General features: G+C 45.4%; 1 pseudogene; it reads left to right on the forward strand.

Annotated features, from left to right (window-relative positions):
• The first annotated feature begins 5,707 nt into the window (after positions 1 to 5,707).
• Positions 5,708 to 12,177, forward strand: LOC119276886 (annotated as a pseudogene).
• Positions 12,178 to 17,458: the final 5,281 nt, after the last annotated feature.

The following is a 17,458-nucleotide window of genomic DNA, read 5'->3' on the forward strand; positions in this document are numbered from 1 at the left end:
CAGACGGCAAAGAGCCTTTGCCGTCAGCCGCCAGGAAGTAGACGGCAAAGTAGCTGTTTACCGTAGCCTACTTTGCCGGAGCCTTTTGCCATCCGCGGCTGACGGCAAAGGCCTTTGCCGTCTGCCGTTCATGCCTTTGCCGTCCGCCGTGGCAGACGACAAAGTAGCTGATTCCTGTAGTGTAACCCGAGTATTCTGCGTGTGCAAAACTGGCTTGCACCCGTTGTAGATGAACGTAGAGCTTATCACACCCGATCATCACGTGGTGTCTCGGCACGACGAACTTTGGCAACGTTGCATACTCAGGGAGAACACTTTTATCTTGAAATTTAGTGAGAGATCATCTTATAATAATACCGTCAATCAAAGCAAAATAAGATGCATAAAAGATAAACATCACATGCAATCAATATAAGTGATATGATATGGCCATCATCATCTTGTGCTTGTGATCTACATCTCTGAAGCACCGTCATGATCACCATTGTCACCGGCACGACACATTGATCTCCATCATAGCATCATTGTCGTCTCGCCAACTATTGCTTCTACGACTATCGCTACCGCTTAGTGATAAATTAAAGCAATTACAGGGTGATTGCATTGCATACAATAAAGCGACAACCATATGGCTCCTGCTAGTTGCTGATAACTCGGTTACAAAACATGATCATCTCATACAATATAGCATCATGCCTTGACCATATCACATCACAACATGCCCTGCAAAAACAAGTTAGACGTCCTCTACTTTGTTGTTGCAAGTTTTACGTGGCCGCTACTGGCTTAGCAAGAACCGTTCTTACCTACGCATCAAAAACACAACGATAGTTCGTCAAGTTAGTGTTGTTTTAACCTTCTCAAGGACCGGGCGTAGCCACACTCGGTTCAACTAAAGTTGGAGAAACTGACACTCGCCAGCCACCTATGTGCAAAGCATGTCGGTAGAACCAGTCTCGCATAAGCGTACGCGTAATGTCGGTCCGGGCCGCTTCATCCAACAATACTGCCGAACCAAAGTGTGACATGCTGGTAAGCAGTATGACTTGTATCGCCCACAACTCACTTGTGTTCTACTCGCGCATATAACATCTACGCATAAAACCTGGCTCGGATGCCACTGTTGGGGAACGTAGTAATTTCAAAAAAATTCCTACACACACAGGATCATGGTGATGCAAAGCAACGAGAGGGGAGAGTGTGTCCACGTACCCTCGTAGACCGAAAGTGGAAGCGTTAGCACAACGCGGTTGATGTAGTCGTACGTCTTCACGATCCAACCGATCCAAGTACCGAACGTACGGCACCTTCGAGTTCAGCACACGTTCAGCTCGATGACGTCCCGCGAATTTCGATCCAGCAGAGCTTCACAAGAGAGTTCCATCAGCACGACGGCGTGATGACGGTGATGATGTTGCTACCGACACAGGGCTTCGCCTAAGCACCGCTACGATATAACCAAGGTGGAATATGGTGGAGGGGGGCACCGCACACGGCTGGAATAGATCAACAGATCAACTTGTGTGTTCTAGGGTGCCCCCTGCCCCCGTATATAAAGGAGCAAGGTGGGAGGCGGCCGGCCAGGAGGAGGGCGCGCCAAGGGGAGAGTCCTACTCCTTTTCCTTGTTGGAGTAGGAGAGGGAAGGAAGGGAGAAAGGAGGAGAAGGAAAGGGGGGGCACTGCCCCCTCCTTGTCCAATTCAAACTAGAGGGGGAGGGGGCGCGCAGCTGCCCTGGGCCGCCCCTCCTCTTCTCCCACTAAGGCCCATGAGGCCCAATTAACTCCCCAGGGGGTTCCACTAACCCCCCCCCCCGGTACTCCGGTTTTTATCCGAAACCACTTGGAACACTTCCGGTGTCCGAATATAGTCATCCAATATATCGATCTTTACGTCTCGACCATTTCGAGACTCCTCGTCATGTCTGTGATCATATCCGGGACTCCTAACTACCTTCGGTACATCAAAACACAAAAACTCATAATACCTATCGTCACCAAACTTTAAGCGTGCGGACCCTACGGGTTCGAGAACTATGTAGACATGACGGAGACATGTCTTCGGTCAATAACAATAGCGGAACCTGGATGCTCATATTGGCTCCTACATATTCTACGAAGATATTTATCGGTCAAACCGCATAACAACATACGTTGTTCCCTTTGTCATCAGTATGTTACTTGCCCGAGATTCGATCGTCGGTATCTCTATACCTAGTTCAATCTTGTTACCGGCAAGTCTCTTTACTCATTCCGTAATGCATCATCCCGCAACTAACTCATTAGTCACATTGCTTGCAAGGCTTATAGTGATGTGCATTACCGAGAGGGCCCAGAGATACCTCTCCGACAATCGGAGTGACAAATCCTAATCTCGAAATACGCCAACTCAACAAGTACCTTCGGAGACACCTGTAGAGCACCTTTATAATCACCCAGTTACGTTGTGACGTTTGGTAGCACACATAGTATTCCTTCGTTAAATGGAAGTTGCATAATCTCATAGTCATAGGAACATGTATAAGTAATGAAGAAAGCAATAGCAACATACTAAACGATCAAGTGCTAAGCTAACAGAATGGGTCAAGTCAAACTCATGTCTATGGCTAGGAAACATAAGCATCTCTGATCAACGAGCTAGTCAAGTAGAGGCATACTAATGACACTCTGTTTGTCTATGTATTCACACATGTATTATGTTTCCGGTTAATACAATTCTAGCATGAATAATAAACATTTATCATGATATAAGGAAATAAATAATAACTTTATTATTGCCTCTAGGGCATATTTCCTTAACGTCCCTCGTACTCTTGATCCAGTTGAGGCAGAGGGTGAGTTCTGTCAGCACACGGCGTGTTGATGGTGATGATGAAGTTATCTACGCAGGGCTTCGCCTAAGCACAACGACGATATGACCGAGGTGGAAAACTGTGGTGGGGGGCACCACACACGGCTAAAGATCAACTTGTGTGCCTATGGCGTGCCCCCCTCGCTCGTATATAAAGGAGGGGAGGAGGAGGCCGGCCGGCCACAAGTGGCGCGCTAAGGGGGGAGGAATCCTACTCCTAGTAGGAGTAGGTTTCCCCCTTTCCTAGTCCAAGAAGGAGAAGAAAGGAAAGAGGAGAGAAGAGAAGGAAGGAGGGGGCGCGCACCCCTTCCCTTGTCCAATTCAGACTGGGCAAGGGGGGGGTGCGCCACCTCTGGCCGGCCCTCTCTCTTCTCCACTAAGGCCCATTGTAGCCCATTAATCCTCCGGGGGGTTCCGGTAACCTCCCGGTACTCCGGAAAATACCCGATACACTTCGGAACCATTCCGGTCTCCGAATATAACCTTCCAATATATCAATCTTTATATCTCGACCATTTAGAGACTCCTCGTCATGTCCGTGATCTCATCCGGGACTCCGAACAATCTTCGGTACATCAAATCACATAACTCATAATACATATCGTCATCGAACGTTAAGCGTGCGGACCCTACGGGTTCGAGAACTATGTAGACATGACCGAGACACATCTCCGGTTAATAACCAATAGCGGAAGCTGGATGCTCATATTGGTTCCTACATATTCTACAAAGATCTTTATCGGTCAAACCGCACAACAACATACGTTGTTCCCTTTGTCATCGGTATGTTACTTGCCCGAGATTCGATCGTCGGTATCATCATACCTAGTTCAATCTCGTCACCGGCAAGTCTATTTACTCGTTCCGTAATGCATCATCCCGTGACTAACTCATTAGTCACATTGCTTGCAAGGCTCATAGTGATGTGCATTACCGAGAGGGTCTAGAGATACCTCTCCGATACACGAAGTGAAAAATCCTAATCTCGATCTATGCCAACTCAACAAACACCATCAGAGACACCTGTAGAGCATCTTTATAATCACCCAGTTACGTTGTGACGTTTGATAGCACACAAGGTGTTCCCCCGGTATTCGGGAGTTGCATAATTTCATAGTCATAGGAACATGTATAAGTCATGAAGAAAGCAATAGCAATAAACTAAATGATCATAGTGCTAAGCTAACGGATGGGTCTAGTCAATCACATAATTCTCTAATGATGTGATCTCGTTCATCAAATGACAACACATGTCCATGGCTAGGAAACTTAACCATCTTTGATTAACGAGCTAGTCAAGTAGAGGCATACTAGTGACACTCGGTTTGTCTATATATTCACGCATGTACTAAGTTTCCGGTTAATACAATTCTAGCATGAATAATAAACATTTATCATGATATAAGGAAATATAAATAACAACTTTATTATTGCCTCTAGGGCATATTTCCTTCACCATGGTCAGTTCGACCATGGTCAGAATTGAACGCGACAGAGATCATTGGCTTCTCGCAGGGATGCGATGCTTGGAGACTCACCCGGGTGATCGAGAATGAGATATTAGCATTGTTCTGGCCCTGTTTCTTAGGTCGGTATTTTTATTTTAACTCGTCTAACTCCCATGTTGTCGTGATCACTTGATCGTAGCAACCTCATTCTGTCCGCTTCTCACATGAAAGGTAGAAGATTTCTGGATCTCTCTCTCTCAAAAATTTAGCCTCCATGCCTTTAAATGAGTCGACCTGAACCTGCAAGTTATCTGAAAATTTTGGGTGTGTTTGAGTTCAAACCGACACACCCACTAGCTCCTCAATAGCGAGGTGAAGATATGAAGATGAGAGCATTATGATTGGACTCACCAGTGTCTTAGGATAAAATCATGTTTAGTATCATATCTTTGTGAAAACTGACTGGCATAAGAATAAGAATGATTGGAAGTACAATACAAAATAGTCGTAAATCTCTAATAATTGACTAGCGTGCGTGAAATACATAGTGTATGGTTTGCTTGCTTGAGAGTTAAGTAAAAAAATGCAATATTTTATTTTTTACAGGGTAATTGCAATATTTAATTTAGTTTTGAGAAAACGGCAGCCCATCATTTTGTTTGAATGGCCTGAGCTGAGGCAGAACTTTGTTAGGGCCTTAGGGGTGAGGTCAGCTCCACAGAAAACAGACCTGGACAACTCAAATCAAAAAAAGGAAAAGAAAAAAAGAAAACAGAGCTGGAATGTGGCACAGGACATGAGAAAGCGCCCAGGCAAAAGTACGCTACAGCTGACAGGAAAGCAACGCGATTGCAGGGAACACGCACGCACCAGCTGCCCCTATGACTGTAAGCGGGCATTTCTCGGGTTCTCTCTCTAGCCAATTAGTACCACTCCATCCACTTTTCCCCTTCTTTCTCCCTCCGGTCCGGTGGATCTCCAGCCACCCAGGCCCGAGCCATGGGCGGAGACGGCGACTTCAACGCCGCAGGCGGCGGAAGGGGGGTTGCGGGTCGGAGGCGTGGGCGGCAAGTGCGAGGCAGCCGCGGGCGGGAGACGCAGGGCGGCGCCCCGGCCCGAAGGCCGCGGCAGGAGTTCGTCGCCGAGGGCCCGAGGCGGCAAGTGCGAGGCAGCCGCGGGCGGAAGACGCAGAGCGCCGCCCCGGCCCGGAGAGGTCGCGGCAGGATTTCGTCGCCGAGGGCCCGAGGCGGAGCGCACGGGGTCGGCAGGCGCAGCGCCGGCGAGTTGCTGGAGTAAGGATTGTGCAGCGGCGAGGAGGCGCTGGCTGCTTCCGCTTCCGCAACACGAAGGCGACGATGCGCGAGTCCCGGCCTCGTCCAGATCATCCATCGCCAATTCGCCAGGCAAGCTGAGCTCCTCCCTCCTCTCTTTTCCAAATCCAGATGCTTTGATTTACTACTGAATTTTCCATCAAAAAGCGCTAATTGTGGTTTAACTCCGCTAAACATCTTGTCCCGCCCCGCTATTTTAATTTGCAATTCAACTGAAACTTAAATCAGGCTAGCGCAACACTCGACACGCAGCGTCGTCCTCTCGGCCACTTTCACCACCACCCACCAGCAGCATAGCTTCCTCTTTTTCCGTAGATGGAATCGTGGAAGCTCAGCCTCTCTCTCTCTCTCTCGCAGTGCACCCACCACCAGTCCACCACCGCCACTGTCCTCTCTCCCTTTGGGTCACTTCTCTGTTCCCTCCTCCACCATTTTCCCCATCAGCTCTGCAAGCTGCGTGCTGACGCGGTCGAACCTTTCTTTGTTTGGAGGCTTTCTCTCCACCAGCGCAAGCTCGACACACACCAGTGTCTATGAAGGATAGCCTTGCCCTTGTGTGCTTTGCAGGGACTAGTGCCCCGCTATTTTGATTTTAATTTAGCTGAAACTGAAACCACGCTAGCGCAACAGTCGACACGTAGCGTCGTCCTCTCCCCTTGGTCACTTCCTTCAGCCACCACCCACCAGGAGCGGAGCTTCCTCTTTTTCCATAGATGGAAGCTCAACTTTTCTCTCTTGCGGAGGCTTTCTCTCGACCAGCGCAAGCTCGACACGAGCGTCTCCCTACGCCATGTAGGGGTGTCAGGGCATCACTTGTGTGTCTCCCTGCCAAGAGGAACCGCACAGAACAATGTGATTTGACTCACATATAGGCACAGGAGCATCTAGGCGTGCGTGCAAGGTTCAGCACGCAGCATTTAACGTTGAGGCCCGAAGCCATTGCTGTGCTTGTGCTCTCCCCCCCTTTCTTTCTCTCCCAAAACCAACCGAGGTAGAGTGAGCGAAAGAGGAAGAAACATTTGCTGCTCTCCACCGTGCTTCCACCACCACCACCACCACCAAGAGAAAGAGGAAGAAGCATTTGCTCCTCTGCTCCGTGCTTCCACCACCACCACCACCACCAAGAGAAAGAGGAAGAAGCATTTGCTCCTCTGCGCCGTGCTTCCACCACCAGCAGCCCCGTCGTCCTCTCTACCTCTCGCTTCTTCCATCACCACCACCTCAGCTCAAGCCATGGCATCCTTGGCCAACCAGTAGAACCTCATGATCCCACTTTTCTCGCTCACCCTCATGCTCCTGCATGCTCCTGCACCTGCGGTATGCGACGACCTAGGTGCAGGCCTCTCTCCAGGCCATCGCACATACATTGTGCTGCTGAGGCCACCCGTCGAAGCCGGCAGCGAGGACGACCACCGCTGGTGGCAGGATTCCTTCCTGCCAACGCCTCTCGCCGGCTCCGATGAGCCACGCCTCATCCATACCTACACTGAGGTCTTCACGGGGTTTGCCGTGAGGCTCACCGAAGACGACCTCGCCATGGTGTCCCAGAGGAAGGAGTTTCTGCGGGCGTTTCCAGACCATCTCTGGCACCCCAGCACCACTCACACTCCGAAGTTCCTCGGACTGGAGAAAGATGCCGGGCTGTGGAGGGACACCAACTATGGCCAAGGAGTCATAATCGGGGTTCTGGACACCGGCATATACGCAGAGCATCCTTCCTTTGATGACAGTGGCATCCCGCCACCCCCATCAAAGTGGAAGGGCTCATGCCATGGCGCTGCACGCTGCAACAACAAATTGATAGGTGCCAAATTCCGTAATCCCAGAGCATATGATTCCGGAGACGACACGGGGCATGGAACACATACCTCGTCCACCGCAGCTGGGAACTTCGTCAGTCATGCCTCAGCCCACGGCCTCGGCAGGGGCACAGCTGCCGGAATTGCTCCACATGCACACTTGGCCATGTACAGGGTGTGCATAATTCTTGGGTGTGCATCCTCGGACATAGTTGCCGGGTTAGATGAAGCCGTCAAGGATGGTGTTGATGTGCTTTCACTCTCCCTCGGCCCCTTTTTTGATGTCAATTTCACTGATGATCCGGTTGCCATTGGCACATTCAATGCGGTAGCAAAGGGTGTTGTTGTCGTGGCTGCAGCTGGTAACAACGGGCCAAGGTCCTTTATTGCCAACTCTGCACCATGGTTGCTCACAGTTGCAGCTGGCTCGGTGGACCGAAGCTTCCAGACCGTTGTGCAGCTTGGCAACGGCGAGCACATCAGTGGGGAAGCTTTCAATCAGACTGCGAACTCAAGCTCCAACTCTGCTCCTCTGTATTGGAACAAACACTGCAAGTCATCATTGGCTGGAAGAAATGTGTCTGGCAAAATTGTGATTTGCCATAACACAGGACCAATGAATGACATAGGGTCAGCAATCAACCAGTCTGACATCAGTGGCATCATGAGTGCCGGGGCGGCTGGCATAGTCCTGATCAACAGGAAAGATGCTGGCTTCACCACCCTTCTGGAGGATTATGGCAGTGATGTTGTGCAGGTGACCGTGGCTGATGGCAACAATATCATAGAGTATGCAAGGGCAACAAGCAAAGCCAGTGCCAAAGTCATATACAAGAACACTGTGCTTGGTGTCCGTCCATCTCCCACTGTCGCGGCATTCTCATCCCGCGGTCCCAGCACGTTCAGCCCCGGTGTGCTAAAGCCAGATATATTAGCACCCGGGCTCAACATCATTGCTGCATGGCCACCACTCACCATTCTTGGATCTGGGCCATTCAACATTAGATCAGGGACATCCATGTCGACTCCACATGTCAGTGGAATCGCTGCGCTTGTCAAGAGCTCCCATCCTGATTGGTCTGCTGCTGCTATCAAGTCAGCCATCCTCACCACAGCTGACATCACGGACAGCGCTGGTGGCCCAATCTTGGACGAGCAGCATCAGAGGGCAACCGCGTATGCCATGGGTGCTGGCCATGCCAATCCTATAAAAGCTATTGATCCGGGCCTTGTGTATGACCTTAGCATCACTGAATATGCTGGCTACATATGTGCTCTCCTCGGTGATCAAGGCTTGGCAACCATTGCGCGTGACCCGACGCTGTCCTGCAAAATGCTTCCCAAGATACCAGAGGCACAGTTGAACTACCCATCCATAACAGTGCCACTCAGGACAAGGCCATTCACGGTGAACAGAACCGTTACAAATGTGGGGCCAATAAATTCAGTATACACACTGAAGATGGGTTCCCAAGTCTCTCACAGTGCGAGTCTATCCAGAGACGCTGGTGTTCTCCAAGGTTGGACAAAAGAAAACATTCAGCATTACGGTGAGCAGGCATCGCAATGTCGGGTCAAAGGCCTTGCAGGGAAGTTTGAGCTGGGTGTCCAAAAAACATGTTGTGCGTAGTCCGATCGTGGCTTCTCCTCTGTTGTAATCAGGAAAAGCATGTGTGACATATGATGTTGGAGAATCGCACATGTAATATTGTAATTAGGGAAATGACTGTCTTTTAATTAGAAGTGTATCCATGCCTGTAAAATAATTGATGTTTGGACGTTTAGCATCCATTGCTGTCACAATTCATTTCTGAATTACTTTTTCCTTTTCCCAACTTATCAACAGTGTTTGCTGCAGGTAGTAGATCACCATTGAGAGGTGCTGCTTCTAAGGTGTAAAATCCATCCAGGTACCTAAACCTACCCTTTCCCTCATATGGGTATATGCCATTGCTACCTCCAGATTTTTTATCCGCGCTATTGATGATATACTTTCTGCCGATATGAGCTATTGATGATAAACTTGCTCTTTTTTTGTTTCCTCTACATTAGTTCCTTTCAATGCTTAGGTTCAGTTGGGCACTAATGACTATTTTGGGTGCTTTGAAATTAGATTTTGATGATATTAAGGTCGTCATCAATCTACATGAACAAAGGAGAGGTTTGCCTGAATACTCGTAGCTAAATTGGTTTTTCTCCCTGTGTTTCTTTTCTGGTCTTTTTTGTCTTTTGCAGTTGGTGTATATATGTTCGGAAGCTAAATTGAGTCTTGACTTTTAAGAAGAAAAATACATCGTTGCAGTAATTGTACAGTTTAAACCTATTAGTTCGTGGTGTAAGCACATGTATTAGTGAGTCAGTTTAGAGCTTGTACTATTAGTTGTGCATGTTAGCTCACTCCCCTGTCTCAACCCGGAGCCAGGCACCGAGTTAGACCTTGCCAACACACGATCTCTTCTTCCTCAACTCCTCTGCTTTCTGCCTCCAGGTCCAGGTCGCTCTCCTCAGTGGTGCTACATGAGTGAAGATTTATGTTTGCTACTGGATCCGAAATCCTTCATCTTTGCTGATGCTATTCCCCTATTTTTTCCCATCACTTGACACTCTGATCTCCTGATTTTGGTCTCTGGTTTTTGAAATGCAGATGGTGGCCGCAGCGTTGCCGCTGGACGGCGCACACTGGAGCTCGAGTATGCAGCCACGACAGAGCTGCTCGGACATCACTGTAGGTTGATGTTCTTTATCACTCCTGAACACCTTGAACTCTCCTCTACTTGATCTAGAGGTTTCTGGGACCTAAAATGCTCTTGTGTGCTGAGACAAAATCCCCAACTCTCGCCTTTAAACCCAGCATTTATATTAGGCCTAAACCCATAATTTATACCGATGTTTAACTCAAATTCCCACCTCAATGGTTTCTGCTATAAAACTGAGGTGATGGTGTCGTTTAGTCCTAATTATTTACTTGCCTTAAAGCATTTCACTATTTTCTTCATGTCGCCAGCCTTTTCCGTTAATGAAACCGTTGTGGTGACATGGGATTTGTGCTTGTACGTGAGAAAAGAAAAATGATGGCATGAAGAAAAACACCTTTCTTTGATGCAATTGCTCCTTTTTGTTCTTGCTTGCTGGCTTTGTCTCTACTCTGGATGCAATTGCTTCTTTAGGCATGCTTCTCAGCTCCTCCCCCTCCCATGACAGCCAGCATTGGTGGTCTCTCAGGTTACCACCTCCTTTGGTACTTGTTTTTTCTTTCCCGAAAAGAGGGTAAAAGCCCCCGGTATCGATTGAAGCAAGTTATCCCATACCTTGGTCTAGATGATCCTTTCATTCATTGGTTGAGCTACTATGCTTACACTATTCGAGCCCCTTGTATGTTTACAAAGACAATTAGTGCAGCTGCACAGTATTTATGATGAAAATGCTGGTTCATGCACAGTATTAATGTTGGTGATCTATCTGTTTATAGGTGCACAGTGCGTTTTATTCTGCATATCATAATACAACATTGCGTGATGGAGTCATCAATGGCATCCAGAAGACCAGGGAAGCATATGACAATATTCCCATCATGGTGACTGGACATTCCATGGGAGGGACCATGGCTTCGTTTTGTGTCCTTGATCTTATTGTGAGTGCTAATATTTGTCTGAAGAAAATATGCTTTCATTTATTTAGAAGTTTCTCTACTTTTCATGAATTCATCCTCCTGCTAAATTCTACTACAAGCTATCCTTTTTTAATGGAATAGGGTGCATTGTTGGGGATTCCATTCCTCCTCTGTTCTTAGTTTTAATCGATTCTTTCATGTGTATAAAATGCATTGAAAGAACTTCTAACATGACTAAAATCATACTACATAATTACTGCACAGTTCTCAGACTGAACTCTCTTTACATTTGACAGACTAGTTATTGCTAATATTTTGTTGGGAATGACAGCAAGTGTGGGCGAATCAAGAACCTCAGTGATAGTATAATTTGATTTCTGTGCTGTTCTTCTGAATACAAAAATCTTAGACGAGGCAGATGTAACTATCTTTGTTCATGTGTGGACAGTACACCTTCTGTATATCTGAACAGTGGCATCAAGCATAAGTAGTACTAGCGTCTGTTTTTGTCTATCCTGAAAAGTACGACATGCTTCTGATTTTAGCCACCATATTGGGCTCGATAGCCTAGTATACCCGATCGAGCAAATCTGTGACGATTCTGGTGAAGACCCCACTTGCAGCAGGTCCTTTCCGCTCTCACGTTTTAACATTCTGTCCTTTGTGAACTCTTTGCCAGCTGATGTTCTTTCACCCTAACATTGCTCTTCTATTCAGGTCTGTCAGTGGAAATAGCGTGCAAGACCATATCCACTATCTTGGCATCAGCATGCATTCCGAGTCGCGGGGATCATGCAGGATCGTCACAGATGACAATATGCTCAGGTACAAAGTTGGCACTGTAGACGGTGCTATTGTCTTCTCGAAGCAGCCTGGTTTATCAGTTGATCAGCTACTCAGTGCACAGTAAACAAGCTGAAGATTACATGGATTTGTTTTTATGGTTCTTTTCTGCCAAAGTACAATATTCTTGTTGGCAATCAAAGCACTATCTCATGTATATATACGCGCGTTATCCTGGCTGGATTAAATTATCATAGCTGAGGGTGTATTTCTGAAATGTACAAACATATTTGTGCTGATTAACTTGTTCATATTCTTGTATATAATTTAATTTATTTAAGCATGGCGGTTGCTTTCATTATGTGCAGCATACCAGATGCATATGTTATATATGGTGAAGCGCACAAGTCAGTTTGTGGTATCAATTGTTCTTAAATGTTGAGGATGTTTATACACAATGGTTTTTGACATTCCTGCCGTCAAATGCTTTTTTTTACAATTGCCTGGTTTTGATATTCAAGTTAAACTATTAAACTTTACAAGGATGTGGTAAAATTTTAAAAATCTGCACGGCTATTGTACATGCATTTCATTGGATATGGAAATCAAGCTGTCTCTCTAAATAGATATTCTTATTTTTTTGGCTTCTCCTTTAAGACAGATTGAACACAAGGGGTCTACTAAACAGAAATAATTTCTATGTTGAGAATAACAAATGTGTTTATGTGTGATGATGAACCTAATGAAGATTACATCCACCTTTTCTTTTTATGCGACTTTAGTCAGAACTTCTGGATTGCACTTGTTTTTTAATGGAATGCCATAGTTGATATGTTGATGGAAGCCAAAGATAGAATGCCAATTCAATGTTTCAAAGAATGCCTGATCATTGCATGTAGGAGCATATGGAAGCATAGAAATAGTATAATATTTGACCACAAGCAAAGAAATCTAGAATACTGTATCAATAGCTTCAAGGAACATTTTGCTATGATAATCAAGAAAACCAGGCCTAGTCTTAAGGAGGGTATGCAATCATGGTTGGACTATTTGTAGACAACATTTGTAATACTCATACATGCATGATACATTCATAAATGTTCATGTACTGCTACCATGTTCCACCATAGAAGTAGAGGATTTTTAGGGTACCGTGGTACTCCACAGGCAGGGCTGGGAGTACAAACTAGATCTGACCGTTCCTTTGAGAGGGTACTTTGGTCTTTTTGTCTCTTTCATCTAAGCGTACTCTTGATGAATTCTCTGGGCCAACTACTTACTTCCGATTTCCCGATCAAGCACAAATCGTGGCCTCCCTGATCTTGCATAGCCGTGGCTGCCTTCTCTTCCCCCGGTCCGCGCCCTTACTTCCACACTCATGAAAACATGGCGCGCCGGCCGCCGGCGAGACCTTTGATCCTCCGTCGTATCCGAGTCTAGTTGTTCACTTCGCTAGCGAAGGCGATAAAATTACTAGCCTAGTTCTTCGGCGTCTTGTATAGAAAACTGGAATGTTGTAAATTGTTGAATATTGGCATCACGTTTCGTTTCTTTTGAGTGCTCATGTGTTGATTTACAAATCGCAAAGGAGCCATGGCTTTCGGATGATGCATCCATCTTTATTTCCTGACGGGTCCCTCGCCGGCCGGTTCGCACTGCATGCTAGTCAAATCTTGTAATTACCGTAACTGCCGTCTAGAGGGAGTAGTTTCCACCTTGATTTCCATACATTGATTACCAATTTACCCTTTAAATCAAGGTACTCCTCAACTTTTGGCGGTGGTACTCCTAAACGCTAACGTTGGAGTACCAACCAATCCTATCCATTAGATTAAGATAAATGAAGAGCCTATATTCATTTAAGGGTACTGTAAAAGAACTCTAGAAGCAAGAGAGAATTATTTATTTAACATTGTCTTTAAATTTGTTTCCTATTTGACATTGGGAAATTTTTTGTTTCCTGTAACACACACACACAGGCTTGCTAGACTATGCCGGCGTGCATTCTGGCCTATGGCCTATCTTACGCTCTCGCCAGTTCAAGCCAACTGATCCGTACTCCCTCCGTTTTTATTTAGTTTGCATATTAAATTTGGTCAAAGTCAAGCTTTGTAAACTTTAACAAAGTTTTTAAATAAAAATATTAACATATATAATAACAAATCAATACCATTAGATTCATTATTAATTGTACTTTCACATCATATATATTTAATATGGTAAATGTTTATATTGTTTTCTATAAACTTGGTCAAACTTTACGAAGTTTGACTTCAGTCAAATCTAATACGCGAACTAAATAAAAATGGAGGGAGTACATGCTAAATAGCCTGACGCACTAACTAGGCAGAAGGGCGCGCGACGTGGAAAAAAAATCAACCTAAACATCTTAAGCTAGTCATAATGGGAGTAACATAGCGGACTCCAAGAAAATTTTACTTGTGTGGCAAGTAGTTAATGACTCCAAAATTATAACTCCACACATAGCGGACTCCAAGGTTTTACTACACTTTCAATTTATGAGCATGTAGTAATACGTTACTACATGTCTACACAAGGTTTTACTACACTTCCAATTTTTGAGCATGTAGTAATGCGTTACTACATGTCTCCGCAAGGTTTTAGTACGCATTAGGGATGAAACCATCGACAACTTACTGCCCGGTAAAAAACCTAGGTTCATTACCATACATGCTATACCTATTGCTGACAATGAATGGTGACCCCAAAATCAGGACGCAGCGGATCGACGCATGGTAACAGAAGTAAATGTATTACTTTTTCTTCCACACACTGTTGCCCTTAACTTTTTTGCGGTGGAGAGCGACCTTCTCCGCCACGACCCGCACGCTTAGGCCGGACCGGAGTGTAGGCTAAGCAAGAATGCGCGCACGCTCACAATAGCTTACGGTAGCGCTAAACTGAGCGAGAGCGCAAGATTCCTTATCCTGTGCACTGGTCCTAATTAGGCGCGATCGCTCCGTATGAATAGGCCTCCGCACTCGTTAATGAATGAGGGTAAAACCAACTGCAGAAATAGTAATGCAATTTATTTCGTTACCGTCCCACAGGTTCACCTACGTCTCGCAACTACCCTCCCTAATTGTTGGTAGTAAAACATGTCGGATATGGCAATAAAATAATTTACATTACCAATTACTCTTCCGTAGTAATACGGGTTGAGGATATGGTAATAGAATAATTTGTGTTACCAACTACGCTCCATAATTATTGGTAGTAAAACAGGTCGGGATATGGCAATAAAATTACTTGTGTTACCAAATAAAGCATCATGTTCACGTAAATGCAGAACCCCATGATAGTAATGCGTCATGTGGGTGCGGCGTTTCGGTGCCTAGGCTCATCTGCACCCGCCCAGGAAAAAAATCACAAAAAATTCAAAATAAATTCAAAAAATTCCAATCTTTTTTTGCATTGTAGAAAATTTATCACGTGAGGTCCGCTCCAAATTTTAGATCATTTGGACTTCTGAGAAGCTCTCATCAAAAAAAGACAAATCGGGTCAAAACAGTGCATGAACAGTAAACATCTTTACAGACCACAAATTTATCTTTTTTGCCGAGAGCTGCTAAGATGTCCAAATGATTTGAAAATTGGAGCAAACCTCATGCATCAAATTATCTACCACACAATATTTTTGGATTTTTTTTGAATTTTTCTAGTATTTATTTTGATTTTTTTCATCAGGGCGGGTGCAGCTAAGCCTGGGCTCATAAGTGGATTTACTGTGCTTCATGTTTGAATTACCATAACTAGACCTAATATTATCATTGATTTTTACATGGAGGGGGATACCTAACGCTAGTAATCAATTATTATAACTGGACATAATATTACCATTGATTTTTACATGGAGGAGAGAGACCTAATGCTAGTAATGAATTACTCTGACTGGACCAAATATTACCATTGATTCCTACATGGAGGGGAGAGACCACGTGCTAGTAATGTGCATCATTCACATGTATGAGTCAAAGTTCACACATATGTCATGAGATGAGCATCACAAAAGTGACTTTAATTGAAAGAAATTAGATGATGTTCACAAGCTGAGTCTTCTTTTGCTTCTTGTGCTAATTATAGGGCTGTCCAAGGTTTTCTTGACTTCTCGCGCCCATTGGAGGGTTGTCAAATAGCACCATAGGAATGTTTTCATCTTTTTTAGCAAGCGCTATCTTTTCTCTTTTGGTCCTTACCTTCACAACATAGTCTGCTTGCTTCATAGGAACACGATAGGCTCAAGAATGAGCTCGGGTTTGTTAGATCCGGTTCTTGATCTACATTTGTCCATATATGGTAGCAATAATTTTAGAGCAAACAACAACATTAACCATGCACACTATTCAAAACTTGCAAAGCTCACCTTTTACCCCTTCTCCTTTTTTCTTATTTGTAGTCTCTAACCTTTGGCTATGGATTAGGTCAATACATAGAAATTGAACTCAGTTTTCATTTGGCACAAATCAACCTCGGTTTTCATTTGGCACAATGGTAGGTGTAGAATTGCTAACCTTGGTAGAAAACACATAGCGATTATCGGTGCTTCATCCTCTCTTGACACAATGGATGACTTGGGTAGTGTTTCTCCTCTTCTTTGGTGGTTCTCTACACAAGCAATTTGCTAACATGTATGGTTGATTACAAAACACTAATGCCTGAAAAGTATAACAAATTAGAAAACAAGTTGATTAACTCACAACCATCATAGCAACAATGTCATCGGGGTTACCCTTCTTGCAATTGTGCAAATGGTGTCTCCTTACAATTGTGCCGAGGTCATGGGCCGAGACACATGATGTACATGCAGTCAATAGTAAATAACTATTTAAAAAATATATGGTGGTGTCGTACATGAGTGAGGGGGCATATGTCCTCCCCGCCCCTAACATAATATGGGGGAGCGGGCAAGCTGCCATAATCCTAGATTAACTGTACATTCATGATTATTAGAGCTAGGTATCCATTAGCTTTCATGTGACCAGCACTACGCCAGCCACCCCGGCACTCATGATGCCACCGCGTCAACGTTTATTCCAATAAAGAGGAAAGGACTTGGAGCTTGAGTTTGAAATCTGGTTACAAGCTTCGCCGTTGATGTAATCACCGTTCCCAAACTGCACAACAACCTCAAAGCTTCGGTCCACTGAGCCAGTTGCGACTGTGAGAAAATCATGGTAAAGAATTGGCAAGAAATGACTCGTGTCCATTATTCCCAGCCGCAACCACGACAACGCTGGTGCGCCAATCGCGACCGGGTTACCACTAAAGTTGACATAGTAAACTTGGCGAGGGAGAGTTAGAGCACATCAACCCCATCCTTTATAGTAGCTTCATCTAACCCAGCTAATATGTCTAATATGTGTGATGATGCACACCCACGAAGGACACATATGTTGTACATGGTAGGTGTGCACCTGGAGCAATCTCGGCTATTGTGCCCCTATCATGGCCATGACCCGAGACACATGATGTAAATGCACTTAACGGTAAAAAACTATTGAAGAAATATATGGTGGTGTCGTGCATGAGGGAGGGGGCATACCCCCCATACAAAAACACCCTGCTTGGTGTTCGTCCATCTCCCACTGCCATGACATTCTCATCCGTAGTCCCAACAT

Source organism: Triticum dicoccoides, chromosome 1A (assembly GCF_002162155.2).
Source record: "Triticum dicoccoides isolate Atlit2015 ecotype Zavitan chromosome 1A, WEW_v2.0, whole genome shotgun sequence".
In the NCBI taxonomy this organism is placed as follows: Eukaryota; Viridiplantae; Streptophyta; class Magnoliopsida; order Poales; family Poaceae; genus Triticum; species Triticum dicoccoides.